Here is a 16876-nt window from a genome sequence, read left to right on the forward strand (position 1 = left end):
CTGTTGATTTGGGGAAAAAAAATAAATTTCCATTGAAAATGAATGGGAAAAATTTTGGACGTCCATGGACGTCAATGGTATCAACTTACATAAGCGTCAATGGAATCCAAGTACATTGGCATCAATAGAATGAACAAACATGAAGAAATGCCTTTGGAAATGAATGGGAAGTTTGGACGTCCATGGACGTCAATGGCATCACCCCCCATAAGCGGCAATGCAATCGGGGACATTTGGGGGACACGTCCTAATGATATCTAGTCATTTTCTGTTGATTTGGGGAAAAAAAAAAATTTCCCATTGAAAATGAATGGGAAAAATTTTGGACGTCCATGGACGTCAATGGTATCAACTTACATAAGCGTCAATGGAATCCAAGTACATTGGCATCAATAGAATGAACAAACATGAAGAAATGCCATTGGAAATTAATGGGAAGTTTGGACGTCCGTGGACGTCAATGGCATCACCCTCCATAAGCAGCAATGCAATCGGGCACATTTGGGGGAAACGTCCTATTGATATCTAGTCATTTTCTGTTGATTTGGGGAAAAAAAAAAAATTCCCATTGAAAATGAATGGGTAAAATTTTGGACGTCCATGGACGTCAATGGCAGCACCCCCCATAAGCGTCAATGGAGTTGGGGACGTTTGGGGTATACGTCCTATTGATATCTGGTCATTTTCTGTTGATTTGGAGAAATGTAGTTTTTTCCCCATTGAAAATGAATGGGAAAAATTTTGGACGTCCATGTAAGTCAATGGCGGCACTCTTCATAAGCGTCAATGGAATTGGGGAAGTTTGGGGGACACGTCCTATTGATATCTGGTCATTTTCTGTTGATTTGGGGTAATTTTGTTTTTTCCCCATTGAAAATGAATGGGAAAAATTTTGGACGTCCATGGCAGTCAATGGCATCGACATCCATATAATCAATTGAATCCAAGTACATTGGCATCAGTAGATTTGACATGCATGGCCGTCAATGGCATCAATGCAATGTAAATTCCATTGGAAATCCCATTGGAAGTGAATGGGACTTTTCCCATTCGAAATGAATGGGATAGTTTTTGGCAAATTTCCGAGGAAGCGTAATTTTTTTCCAAATTCTGTATACAACTTTTATGCCCCTCACCGTCCCGGAATTTTTGATGCCCAAATTATGTGATTTGGTCAAAAATTGTAGGACTAGATACATTTTGAAACTTTTTTTTTTTTCACGGAAAATTGCCGTTTACGGACGAACGGAAAAAATTTCGGGGCCATTTGTAAAGTTTCCTGTGTCACGCGAAAATTCCGGTCGTGCCGATACTTGAACGGTGCCGATCGGTCTAACGGTTCGGGCTGTGAAGCGCGCGTTTTTTTTCCATTCAAAATGAATAGGAAAGTTTTTGGCAAATTTCCGGGGAACCGTAAATTTTTGCCAAATTCTGTATACAACTTTTATGCCCCTCACCGTCCCGGAATTTTTGATGCCCAAATTATGTGATTTGGTCAAAAATTGTAGGACTAGATACATTTTGAAACTTTTTTTATTTTTCGGAAAATTGCCGTTTACGGGCGAACGGAAAATTTTTCGTGGCGGTTTGAAAAATTCCCATCGTCACACGAAAAATCCGGTCGTGCCGATACTTGAACGGTGCCGATCGGTGCTACGGTTTGGGCTGTGCGTTGGCTCAAAAAAACGCGGAGAATAAGATGAATAATAACTAGAAACTGCAATTTCGGGAGAAATTACAGACCTTGGTCTTTCCTCTGTGGAGATACAGATCTTAGCCCCACTCAGGTCTATCAATAGAATGGATGATAATGCCAGTCATTGGCACAAAACAAAAAGCCATTAGAAATGAACAGGAGAATTGGACGTCCATGGACGTCAATGGCGGCACCCTTCATAATTGTTAATGCAATCGGAGACATTTGGGGGACACGTCCTATTGATATCTAGTCATTTTCTGTTGATTTGTGGAAAAAAAAAAATTCCCATTGAAAATGAATGGGAAAAATTTTGGACGTCCATGGACGTCAATGGTATCAACTTACATAAGCGTCAATGGAATCCAAGTCCATTGGCATCAATAGAATGAACAAACATGAAGAAATGCCATTAGAAATTAATGGGAAGTTTGGACGTCCATGGACGTCAATGGCATCACCCTCCATAAGCGGCAATGCAATCGGGGACATTTGGGGGACATGTCCTATTGATATCTAGTCATTTTCTGTTGATTTGGGGAAAAAAAAAAAATTCCCATTGAAAATGAATGGGAAAAATTTTGGACGTCCATGGACGTCAATGGTATCAACTTACATAAGCGTCAATGGAATCCAAGTACATTGGCATCAATAGAATGAACAAACATGAAGAAATGCCATTGGAAATGAATGGGAAGTTTGGACGTCCGTGGACGTCAATGGCATCACCCTCCATAAGCAGCAATGCAATCGGGCACATTTGGGGGAAACGTCCTATTGATATCTAGTCATTTTCTGTTGATTTGGGGAAAAAAAAAAAAATTCCCATTGAAAATGAATGGGAAAAATTTTGGACGTCCATGGACGTCAATGGTATCAACTTACATAAGCGTCAATGGAATCCAAGTACATTGGCATCAATAGAATGAACAAACATGAAGAAATACCATTGGAAATGAATGGGAAGTTTGGACGTCCCTGGATGTCAATGGCATCACCCTCCATAAGCAGCAATGCAATTGGGGACATTTGGGGGACACGTCCTATTGATATCTAGTCATTTTCTGTTGATTTGGGGAAAAAAAAAAATTTCCCATTGAAAATGAATGGGTAAAATTTTGGACGTCCATGGACGTCAATGGCAGCACCCCCCATAAGCGTCAATGGAGTTGGGGACGTTTGGGGTATACGTCCTATTGATATCTGGTCATTTTCTGTTGATTTGGAGAAATGTAGTTTTTTCCCCATTGAAAATGAATGGGAAAAATTTTGGACGTCCATGTAAGTCAATGGCGGCACTCTTCATAAGCGTCAATGGAATTGGGGAAGTTTGGGGGACACGTCCTATTGATATCTGGTCATTTTCTGTTTATTTGGGGTAATTTTGTTTTTTCCCCATTGAAAATGAATGGGAAAAATTTTGGACGTCCATGGCAGTCAATGGCATCGACATCCATATAATCAATTGAATCCAAGTACATTGGCATCAGTAGATTTGACATGCATGGCCGTCAATGGCATCAATGCAATGTAAATTCCATTGGAAATCCCATTGGAAGTGAATGGGACTTTTCCCATTCGAAATGAATGGGATAGTTTTTGGCAAATTTCCGAGGAAGCGTAATTTTTTTCCAAATTCTGTATACAACTTTTATGCCCCTCACCGTCCCGGAATTTTTGATGCCCAAATTATGTGATTTGGTCAAAAATTGTAGGACTAGATACATTTTGAAACTTTTTTTTTTTTCACGGAAAATTGCCGTTTACGGACGAACGGAAAAATTTTCGGGGCCATTTGTAAAGTTTCCTGTGTCACGCGAAAATTCCGGTCGTGCCGATACTTGAACGGTGCCGATCGGTCTAACGGTTCGGGCTGTGAAGCGCGCGTTTTTTTTCCATTCAAAATGAATAGGAAAGTTTTTGGCAAATTTCCGGGGAACCGTAAATTTTTGCCAAATTCTGTATACAACTTTTATGCCCCTCACCGTCCCGGAATTTTTGATGCCCAAATTATGTGATTTGGTCAAAAATTGTAGGACTAGATACATTTTGAAACTTTTTTTATTTTTCGGAAAATTGCCGTTTACGGGCGAACGGAAAATTTTTCGTGGCGGTTTGAAAAATTCCCATCGTCACGCGAAAATTCCGGTCGTGCCGATACTTGAACTGTGCCGATCGGTGCTACGGTTTGGGCTGTGCGTTGGCTCAAAAAAACGCGGAGAATAAGATGAATAAATAATAAGTACAACTAGAAACTGCAATTTCGGGAGAAATTACACACCTTGGTCTTTCCTCTGTGGAGATACAGATCTTAGCCCCACTCAGGTCTATCAATAGAATGGATCATAATGCCAGTCATTGGCACTAAACATAGTTAAAGCCATTAGAAAAGATTGGGAGAATTGGACGTCCATGTCCGTCAATGGCAGCACCCTCCATAATTGTTAATGGAATTGGGGAAGTTTGGGGGACACGTCCTATTGATATCTAGTCATTTTCTGTTGATTTGGGAAAAAAAAAAAATTCCCATTGAAAATGAATGGGAAAAATTTTGGACGTCCATGGACGTCAATGGTATCAACTTACATAAGCGTCAATGGAATCCAAGTACATTGGCATCAATAAAATGAACAAACATGAAGAAATGCCATTGGAAATGAATGGGAAGTTTGGACGTCCATGAACGTCAATGGCATCACCCTCCATAAGCGGCAATGCAATCGGGGACATTTGGGGGACACGTCCTAATGATATCTAGTCATTTTCTGTTGATTTGGGGAAAAAAAAAAAAATCCCATTGAAAATGAATGGGAAAAATTTTGGACGTCCATGGACGTCAATGGTATCAACTTACATAAGCGTGAATGGAATCCAAGTACATTGGCATCAATAGAATGAACAAACATGAAGAAATGCCTTTGGAAATGAATGGGAAGTTTGGACGTCCATGGACGTCAATGGCATCACCCCCCATAAGCGGCAATGCAATCGGGGACATTTGGGGGACACGTCCTAATGATATCTAGTCATTTTCTGTTGATTTGGGGAAAAAAAAAAAAATTCCCATTGAAAATGAATGGGAAAAATTTTGGACGTCCATGGACGTCAATGGTATCAACTTACATAAGCGTCAATGGAATCCAAGTACATTGGCATCAATAGAATGAACAAACATGAAGAAATGCCATTGGAAATTAATGGGAAGTTTGGACGTCCGTGGACGTCAATGGCATCACCCTCCATAAGCAGCAATGCAATCGGGCACATTTGGGGGAAACGTCCTATTGATATCTAGTCATTTTCTGTTGATTTGGGGAAAAAAAAAAAATTCCCATTGAAAATGAATGGGAAAAATTTTGGACGTCCATGGACGTCAATGGTATAAACTTACATAAGCGTCAATGGAATCCAAGTACATTGGCATCAAAAGAATGAACAAACATGAAGAAATGCCATTGGTATTTAATGGGAAGTTTGGACGTCCATGGACGTCAATGGCATCACCCCCCATAAGCGGCAATGCAATCGGGGACATTTGGGGGACACGTCCTAATGATATCTAGTCATTTTCTGTTGATTTGGGGAAAAAAAAAAAATTCCCATTGAAAATGAATGGGAAAAATTTTGGACGTCCATGGACGTCAATGGTATCAACTTACATAAGCGTCAATGGAATCCAAGTACATTGGCATCAATAGAATGAACAAACATGAAGAAATGCCATTGGAAATGAATGGGAAGTTTGGACGTCCGTGGACGTCAATGGCATCACCCTCCATAAGCAGCAATGCAATCGGGCACATTTGGGGGAAACGTCCTATTGATATCTAGTCATTTTCTGTTGATTTGGGGAAAAAAAAAAAATTCCCATTGAAAATGAATGGGAAAAATTTTGGACGTCCATGGACGTCAATGGTATAAACTTACATAAGCGTCAATGGAATCCAAGTACATTGGCATCAAAAGAATGAACAAACATGAAGAAATGCCATTGGAAATGAATGGGAAGTTTGGACGTCCCTGGACGTCAATGGCATCACCCTCCATAAGCAGCAATTCAATCGGGGACATTTGGGGGACAGGTCCTATTGATATGTAGTCATTTTCTGTTGATTTGGGGAAAAAAAAAAAATTCCCATTGAAAATGAATGGGTAAAATTTTGGACGTCCATGGACGTCAATGGCAGCACCCCCCATAAGCGTCAATGGAATTGGGGACGTTTGGGATATACGTCCTATTGATATCTGGTCATTTTCTGTTGATTTGGAGAAATTTAGTTTTTTCCCCATTGAAAATGAATGGGAAAAATTTTGGACGTCCATGTAAGTCAATGGCGGCACCCTTCATAAGCGTCAATGGAATTGGGGAAGTTTGGGGGACACGTCCTATTGATATCTGGTCATTTTCTGTTGATTTGGGGTAATTTTGTTTTTTCCCCATTGAAAATGAATGGGAAAAATTTTGGACGTCCATGGCAGTCAATGGCATCGACATCCATATAATCAATTGAATCCAAGTACATTGGCATCAGTAGATTCGACATGCATGGCCGTCAATGGCATCAATGCAATGTAAATTCCATTGGAAATCCCACTGGAAGTGAATGGGACTTTTCCCATTCGAAATGAATGGGATAGTTTTTGGCAAATTTCCGAGGAAGCGTAATTTTTTTCCAAATTCTGTATACAACTTTTATGCCCCTCACCGTCCCGGAATTTTTGATGCCCAAATTATGTGATTTGGTCAAAAATTGTAGGACTAGATACATTTTGAAACTTTTTTTTTTTTCACGGAAAATTGCCGTTTACGGACGAACGGAAAAATTTTCGGGGCCATTTGTAAAGTTTCCTGTGTCACGCGAAAATTCCGGTCGTGCCGATACTTGAACGGTGCCGATCGGTCTAACGGTTCGGGCTGTGAAGCGCGCGTTTTTTTTCCATTCAAAATGAATAGGAAAGTTTTTGGCAAATTTCCGGGGAACCGTAAATTTTTGCCAAATTCTGTATACAACTTTTATGCCCCTCACCGTCCCGGAATTTTTGATGCCCAAATTATGTGATTTGGTCAAAAATTGTAGGACTAGATACATTTTGAAACTTTTTTTATTTTTCGGAAAATTGCCGTTTACGGGCGAACGGAAAATTTTTCGTGGCGGTTTGAAAAATTCCCATCGTCACGCGAAAAATCCGGTCGTGCCGATACTTCAACGGTGCCGATCGGTGCTACGGTTTGGGCTGTGCGTTGGCTCAAAAAAACGCGGAGAATTATTGAATAATAATAATAATAATAAAGTTGCACAACAACATAACCTTGTTCTTTCCTTCAGAAAGACCAAGGTAATAAAGTTGCACAATAACAATACCTTGTTCTTTCTTTCAGAAAGACCAAGGTAATAATAACTAGAAACTGCAATTTCGGGAGAAATTACACACCTTGGTCTTTCCTCTGTGGAGATACAGATCTTAGCCCCACTCAGGTCTATCAATAGAATGGATCATAATACCAGTCATTGGCACAAAACAAAAAGCCATTAGAAATGAACTGGAGAATTGGACGTCCATGGACGTCAATGGCGGCACCCTTCATAATTGTTAATGCAATCGGAGACATTTGGGGGACACGTCCTATTGATATCTAGTCATTTTCTGTTGATTTGTGGAAAATAAAAAAATTCCCATTGAAAATGAATGGGAAAAATTTTGGACGTCCATGGACGTCAATGGTATCAACTTACATAAGCGTCAATGGAATCCAAGTACATTGGCATCAATAGAATGAACAAACAATGAAGAAATGCCATTGGAAATTAATGGGAAGTTTGGACGTCCATGGACGTCAATGGCATCACCCTCCATAAGCGGCAATGCAATCGGGGACATTTGGGGGAAACGTCCTATTGATATCTAGTCATTTTCTGTTGATTTGGGGAAAAAAAAAAAATTCCCATTGAAAATGAATGGGAAAAATTTTGGACGTCCATGGACGTCAATGGTATCAACTTACATAAGCGTCAATGGAATCCAAGTACATTGGCATCAATAGAATGAACAAACATGAAGAAATGCCATTGGAAATGAATGGGAAGTTTGGACGTCCCTGGACGTCAATGGCATCACCCTCCATAAGCAGCAATGCAATCGGGCACATTTGGGGGAAACGTCCTATTGATATCTAGTCATTTTCTGTTGATTTGGGGAAAAAAAAAAAATTCCCATTGAAAATGAATGGGAAAAATTTTGGACGTCCATGGACGTCAATGGTATCAACTTACATAAGCGTCAATGGAATCCAAGTACATTGGCATCAATAGAATGAACAAACATGAAGAAATGCCATTGGGATTTAATGGGAAGTTTGGACGTCCCTGGATGTCAATGGCATCACCCTCCATAAGCAGCAATGCAATTGGGGACATTTGGGGGACACGTCCTATTGATATCTAGTCATTTTCTGTTGATTTGGGGTAATTTTGTTTTTTCCCCATTGAAAATGAATGGGAAAAATTTTGGACGTCCATGGCAGTCAATGGCATCGACATCCATATAATCAATTGAATCCAAGTACATTGGCATCAGTAGATTTGACATGCATGGCCGTCAATGGCATCAATGCAATGTAAATTCCATTGGAAATCCCATTGGAAGTGAATGGGACTTTTCCCATTCGAAATGAATGGGATAGTTTTTGGCAAATTTCCGAGGAAGCGTAATTTTTTTCCAAATTCTGTATACAACTTTTATGCCCCTCACCGTCCCGGAATTTTTGATGCCCAAATTATGTGATTTGGTCAAAAATTGTAGGACTAGATACATTTTGAAACTTTTTTTTTTTTCACGGAAAATTGCCGTTTACGGACGAATGGAAAAATTTTCGGGGCCATTTGTAAAGTTTCCTGTGTCACGCGAAAATTCCGGTCGTGCCGATACTTGAACGGTGCCGATCGGTCTAACGGTTCGGGCTGTGAAGCGCGCGTTTTTTTTCCATTCAAAATGAATAGGAAAGTTTTTGGCAAATTTCCGGGGAACCGTAAATTTTTGCCAAATTCTGTATACAACTTTTATGCCCCTCACCGTCCCGGAATTTTTGATGCCCAAATTATGTGATTTGGTCAAAAATTGTAGGACTAGATACATTTTGAAACTTTTTTTATTTTTCGGAAAATTGCCGTTTACGGGCGAACGGAAAATTTTTCGTGGCGGTTTGAAAAATTCCCATCGTCACGCGAAAATTCCGGTCGTGCCGATACTTGAACTGTGCCGATCGGTGCTACGGTTTGGGCTGTGCGTTGGCTCAAAAAAACGCGGAGAATAAGATGAATAAATAATAAGTACAATAAAGTTGCACAATAACAATACCTTGTTCTTTCTTTCAGAAAGACCAAGGTAACTAGAAACTGCAATTTCGGGAGAAATTACACACCTTGGTCTTTCCTCTGTGGAGATACAGATCTTAGCCCCACTCAGGTCTATCAATAGAATGGATCATAATGCCAGTCATTGGCACTAAACATAGTTAAAGCCATTAGAAAAGATTGGGAGAATTGGACGTCCATGTCCGTCAATGGCAGCACCCTCCATAATTGTTAATGGAATCGGGGAAGTTTGGGGGACACGTCCTATTGATATCTAGTCATTTTCTGTTGATTTGGGAAAAAAAAAAATTCCCATTGAAAATGAATGGGAAAAATTTTGGACGTCCATGGACGTCAATGGTATCAACTTACATAAGCGTCAATGGAATCCAAGTACATTGGCATCAATAAAATGAACAAACATGAAGAAATGCCATTGGAAATGAATGGGAAGTTTGGACGTCCATGAACGTCAATGGCATCACCCTCCATAAGCGGCAATGCAATCGGGGACATTTGGGGGACACGTCCTAATGATATCTAGTCATTTTCTGTTGATTTGGGGAAAAAAAAAAAATCCCATTGAAAATGAATGGGAAAAATTTTGGACGTCCATGGACGTCAATGGTATCAACTTACATAAGCGTGAATGGAATCCAAGTACATTGGCATCAATAGAATGAACAAACATGAAGAAATGCCTTTGGAAATGAATGGGAAGTTTGGACGTCCATGGACGTCAATGGCATCACCCCCCATAAGCGGCAATGCAATCGGGGACATTTGGGGGACACGTCCTAATGATATCTAGTCATTTTCTGTTGATTTGGGGAAAAAAAAAAAAATTCCCATTGAAAATGAATGGGAAAAATTTTGGACGTCCATGGACGTCAATGGTATCAACTTACATAAGCGTCAATGGAATCCAAGTACATTGGCATCAATAGAATGAACAAACATGAAGAAATGCCATTGGAATTAATGGGAAGTTTGGACGTCCGTGGACGTCAATGGCATCACCCTCCATAAGCAGCAATGCAATCGGGGACATTTGGGGGACACGTCCTATTGATATCTAGTCATTTTCTGTTGATTTGGGGAAAAAAAAAAAATTCCCATTGAAAATGAATGGGAAAAATTTTGGACGTCCATGGACGTCAATGGTATCAACTTACATAAGCGTCAATGGAATCCAAGTACATTGGCATCAATAGAATGAACAAACATGAAGAAATGCCATTGGAAATGAATGGGAAAAATTTTCGACGTCCATAGACGTCAATGGTTTCAACTTACATAAGCGTCAATGGAATCCAAGTACATTGGCATCAATAGAATGAACAAACATGAAGAAATGCCATTGGAATTAATGGGAAGTTTGGACGTCCGTGGACGTCAATGGCATCACCCTCCATAAGCAGCAATGCGATCGGGGACATTTGGGGGACACGTCCTATTGATATCTAGTCATTTTCTGTTGATTTGGGGAAAAAAAAAAAATTCCCATTGAAAATGAATGGGAAAAATTTTGGACGTCCATGGACGTCAATGGTATCAACTTACATAAGCGTCAATGGAATCCAAGTACATTGGCATCAATAGAATGAACAAACATGAAGAAATGCCATTGGAAATGAATGGGAAGTTTGGACGTCCCTGGACGTCAATGGCATGACCCTCCATAAGCAGCAATGCAATCGGGGACATTTGGGGGACACGTCCTATTGATATCTAGTCATTTTCTGTTGATTTGGGGAAAAAAAAAAAATTCCCATTGAAAATGAATGGGAAAAATTTTGGACGTCCATGGACGTCAATGGCAGCACCCTCCATAAGCGTCAATGGAGTTGGGGACGTTTGGGGTATACGTCCTATTGATATCTGGTCATTTTCTGTTGATTTGGAGAAATTTAGTTTTTTCCCCATTGAAAATGAATGGGGAAAATTTTGGACGTCCATGGAAGTCAATTGCGGCACCCTTCATAAGCGTCAATGGAATTGGGGAAGTTTGGGGGACACGTCCTATTGATATCTGGTCATTTTCTGTTGATTTGGGGAAATTTTGTTTTTTCCCCATTGAAAATGAATGGGAAAAATTTTGGACGTCCATGGCCGTCAATGGCATCGACATCCATATAGTCAATAGAATCCAAGTACATTGGCATCAGTAGATTCGACATGCATGGCCGTCAATGGCATCAATGCAATGTAAATTCCATAGAAATCCCATTGAAATGAATGGGAAATTTTCCCATTAGAAATGAATGGGATAGTTTTTGGCAAATTACCGGGGAACCGTAAATTTTTACCAAATTCTGTATACAACTTTTATGCCCCTCACCGTCCCGGAATTTTTGATACCCAAATTATGTGATTTGGTCAAAAATTGTAGGACTAGATACATTTTGAAAAAAAAAAAAAAATCTGGAAAATTGCCGTTTGCGGGAAAACGGAAAATTTTTCGGGGCCCTTTTTAAAAAAGCCATCGTCGCGCAAAAATTCCGGACGTTTCGATATCCGAACGGTGCCGATCGGTGCAGCGGTTCGGGCTGTGCGGCGCGCCGAAAAAACGCGGAGAATAAGATGAATAATAATAATAATAAAAACTAGAAACTGCAATTTCGGGAGAAATTACACACCTTGGTCTTTCCTCTGTGGAGATACAGATCTTAGCCCCACTCAGGTCTATCAATAGAATGGATCATAATGCCAGTCATTGGCACTAAACATAGTTAAAGCCATTAGAAAAGATTGGGAGAATTGGACGTCCATGTCCGTCAATGGCAGCACCCTCCATAATTGTTAATGGAATCGGGGAAGTTTGGGGGACACGTCCTATTGATATCTAGTCATTTTCTGTTGATTTGGGAAAAAAAAAAAAATTCCCATTGAAAATGAATGGGAAAAATTTTGGACGTCCATGGACGTCAATGGTATCAACTTACATAAGCGTCAATGGAATCCAAGTACATTGGCATCAATAAAATGAACAAACATGAAGAAATGCCATTGGAAATGAATGGGAAGTTTGGACGTCCATGAACGTCAATGGCATCACCCTCCATAAGCGGCAATGCAATCGGGGACATTTGGGGGACACGTCCTAATGATATCTAGTCATTTTCTGTTGATTTGGGGAAAAAAAAAAAAATCCCATTGAAAATGAATGGGAAAAATTTTGGACGTCCATGGACGTCAATGGTATCAACTTACATAAGCGTCAATGGAATCCAAGTACATTGGCATCAATAGAATGAACAAACATGAAGAAATGCCTTTGGAAATGAATGGGAAGTTTGGACGTCCATGGACGTCAATGGCATCACCCCCCATAAGCGGCAATGCAATCGGGGACATTTGGGGGACACGTCCTAATGATATCTAGTCATTTTCTGTTGATTTGGGGGAAAAAAAAAAATTCCCATTGAAAATGAATGGGAAAAATTTTGGACGTCCATGGACGTCAATGGTATCAACTTACATAAGCGTCAATGGAATCCAAGTACATTGGCATCAATAGAATGAACAAACATGAAGAAATGCCATTGGAAATGAATGGGAAGTTTGGACGTCCGTGGACGTCAATGGCATCACCCTCCATAAGCAGCAATGCAATCGGGCACATTTGGGGGAAACGTCCTATTGATATCTAGTCATTTTCTGTTGATTTGGGGAAAAAAAAAAAAATTCCCATTGAAAATGAATGGGAAAAATTTTGGACGTCCATGGACGTCAATGGTATAAACTTACATAAGCGTCAATGGAATCCAAGTACATTGGCATCAAAAGAATGAACAAACATGAAGAAATGCCATTGGGATTTAATGGGAAGTTTGGACGTCCATGGACGTCAATGGCATCACCCCCCATAAGCGGCAATGCAATCGGGGACATTTGGGGGACACGTCCCAATGATATCTAGTCATTTTCTGTTGATTTGGGGAAAAAAAAAAAATTTCCCATTGAAAATGAATGGGAAAAATTTTGGACGTCCATGGACGTCAATGGTATCAACTTACATAAGCGTCAATGGAATCCAAGTACATTGGCATCAATAGAATGAACAAACATGAAGAAATGCCATTGGAAATGAATGGGAAGTTTGGACGTCCCTGGACGTCAATGGCATCACCCTCCATAAGCAGCAATGCAATCGGGCACATTTGGGGGAAACGTCCTATTGATATCTAGTCATTTTCTGTTGATTTGGGGAAAAAAAAAAAAATTCCCATTGAAAATGAATGGGAAAAATTTTGGACGTCCATGGACGTCAATGGTATAAACTTACATAAGCGTCAATGGAATCCAAGTACATTGGCATCAAAAGAATGAACAAACATGAAGAAATGCCATTGGAAATGAATGGGAAGTTTGGACGTCCCTGGACGTCAATGGCATCACCCTCCATAAGCAGCAATGCAATCGGGGACATTTGGGGGACAGGTCCTATTGATATCTAGTCATTTTCTGTTGATTTGAGGAAAAAAAAAAAATTCCCATTGAAAATGAATGGGTAAAATTTTGGACGTCCATGGACGTCAATGGCAGCACCCCCCATAAGCGTCAATGGAATTGGGGACGTTTGGGATATACGTCCTATTGATATCTGGTCATTTTCTGTTGATTTGGAGAAATTTAGTTTTTTCCCCATTGAAAATGAATGGGAAAAATTTTGGACGTCAATGTAAGTCAATGGCGGCACCCTTCATAAGCGTCAATGGAATTGGGGAAGTTTGGGGGACACGTCCTATTGATATCTGGTCATTTTCTGTTGATTTGGGGTAATTTTGTTTTTTCCCCCATTGAAAATGAATGGGAAAAATTTTGGACGTCCATGGCAGTCAATGGCATCGACATCCATATAGTCAATTGAATCCAAGTACATTGGCATCAGTAGATTCGACATGCATGGCCGTCAATGGCATCAATGCAATGTAAATTCCATTGGAAATCCCATTGGAAGTGAATGGGACTTTTCCCATACGAAATGAATGGGATAGTTTTTGGCAAATTTCCGAGGAAGCGTAATTTTTTTCCAAATTCTGTATACAACTTTTATGCCCCTCACCGTCCCGGAATTTTTGATGCCCAAATTGTGTGATTTGGTCAAAAATTGTAGGACTAGATACATTTTGAAACTTTTTTTTTTCCTGGAAAATTGCCGTTTACGGGCGAAGGGAAAATTTTTCGGGTCCGTTTGAAAAATTCCCATCGTTGCGCGAAAATTCCGGTCGTGCCGATATTTGAACGGTGCCGATCGGTCAAACGGTTCGGGCTGTGCAGCGTGCGTTTTTTTTTCATTCAAAATGAATAGGAAAGTTTTTGGCAAATTTCCGGGGAACCGTAAATTTTTGCCAAATTCTGTATACAACTTTTATGCCCCTCATCGTCCCGGAATTTTTGATACCCAAATTATGTGATTTGGTCAAAAATTGTAGGACTAGATACATTTTTTAACTTTTTTTTTTTTTCGGAAAATTGCCATTTACGGGCGAACGGAAAATTTTTCGGGGGATTTTGAAAAAGTCCCTGCGTCGCGCGAAAAATCCGGTCGTGTCAATACTTGAATGGTGCCGATCGGTGGTACGGTTCGGGCTGCGCGGCGCGCCGAAAAAACGCGGAGAATAATTTGATGATATAATAATAATAACTAGAAACTGCAATTTCGGGAGAAATTACACACCTTGGTCTTTCCTCTGTGGAGATACAGATCTTAGCCCCACTCAGGTCTATCAATAGAATGGATCATAATAACAGTCATTGGCACAAAACAAAGTAAAAGCCATTAGAAATGAATGGGAGAATTGGACGTCCATGGACGTCAATGGCATCACCCTCCATAAGCGGCAATGCAATCGGGGACATTTGGGGGACACTTCCTAATGATATCTAGTCATTTTCTGTTGATTTGGGGAAAAAAAAAAAATTCCCATTGAAAATGAATGGGAAAAATTTTGGACGTCCATGGACGTCAATGGTATCAACTTAAATAAGCGTCAATGGAATCCAAGTACATTGGCATCAATAGAATGAACAAACATGAAGAAATGCCTTTGGAAATGAATGGGAAGTTTGGACGTCCATGGACGTCAATGGCATCACCCCCCATAAGCGGCAATGCAATCGGGGACATTTGGGGGACACGTCCTAATGATATCTAGTCATTTTCTGTTGATTTGGGGAAAAAAAAAAATTCCCATTGAAAATGAATGGGAAAAATTTTGGACGTCCATGGACGTCAATGGTATCAACTTACATAAGCGTCAATGGAATCCAAGTACATTGGCATCAATAGAATGAACAAACATGAAGAAATGCCATTGGAAATGAATGGGAAGTTTGGACGTCCGTGGCCGTCAATGGCATCACCCTCCATAAGAGGCAATGCAATCGGGGACATTTGGGGGACACGTCCTATTGATATCTAGTCATTTTCTGTTGATTTGGGGAAAAAAAAAAAATTCCCATTGAAAATGAATGGGAAAAATTTTGGACGTCCATGGACGTCAATGGTATCAACTTACATAAGCGTCAATGGAATCCAATTACATTGGCATCAATAGAATGAACAAACATGAAGAAATGCCATTGGGATTTAATGGGAAGTTTGGACGTCCATGGACGTCAATGGCATCACCCTCCATAAGCGGCAATGCAATCGGGGACATTTGGGGACACGTCCTAATGATATCTAGTCATTTTCTGTTGATTTGGGGAAAAAAAAAAAATTTCCCATTGAAAATGAATGGGAAAAATTTTGGACGTCTATGGACGTCAATGGTATCAACTTACATAAGCGTCAATGGAATCCAAGTACATTGGCATCAATAGAATGAACAAACATGAAGAAATGCCATTGGAAATGAATGGGAAGTTTGGACGTCCCTGGACGACAATGGCATCACCCTCCATAAGCGGCAATGCAATCGGGGACATTTGGGGGACACTTCCTAATGATATCTAGTCATTTTCTGTTGATTTGGGGAAAAAAAAAAAATTCCCATTGAAAATGAATGGGAAAAATTTTGGACGTCCATGGACGTCAATGGTATCAACTTAAATAAGCGTCAATGGAATCCAAGTACATTGGCATCAATAGAATGAACAAACATGAAGAAATGCCTTTGGAAATGAATGGGAAGTTTGGACGTCCATGGACGTCAATGGCATCACCCCCCATAAGCGGCAATGCAATCGGGGACATTTGGGGGACACGTCCTAATGATATCTAGTCATTTTCTGTTGATTTGGGGAAAAAAAAAAAATTCCCATTGAAAATGAATGGGAAAAATTTTGGACGTCCATGGACGTCAATGGTATCAACTTACATAAGCGTCAATGGAATCCAAGTACATTGGCATCAATAGAATGAACAAACATGAAGAAATGCCATTGGAAATGAATGGGAAGTTTGGACGTCCGTGGCCGTCAATGGCATCACCCTCCATAAGAGGCAATGCAATCGGGGACATTTGGGGGACACGTCCTATTGATATCTAGTCATCTTCTGTTGATTTGGGGAAAAAAAAAAAATTCCCATTGAAAATGAATGGGAAAAATTTTGGACGTCCATGGACGTCAATGGTATCAACTTACATAAGCGTCAATGGAATCCAATTACATTGGCATCAATAGAATGAACAAACATGAAGAAATGCCATTGGGATTTAATGGGAAGTTTGGACGTCCATGGACGTCAATGGCATCACCCTCCATAAGCGGCAATGCAATCGGGGACATTTGGGGACACGTCCTAATGATATCTAGTCATTTTCTGTTGATTTGGGGAAAAAAAAAAAAATTTCCCATTGAAAATGAATGGGAAAAA

Source organism: Corythoichthys intestinalis, chromosome 3 (assembly GCF_030265065.1).
Source record: "Corythoichthys intestinalis isolate RoL2023-P3 chromosome 3, ASM3026506v1, whole genome shotgun sequence".
Lineage (NCBI taxonomy): Eukaryota > Metazoa > Chordata > Actinopteri > Syngnathiformes > Syngnathidae > Corythoichthys > Corythoichthys intestinalis.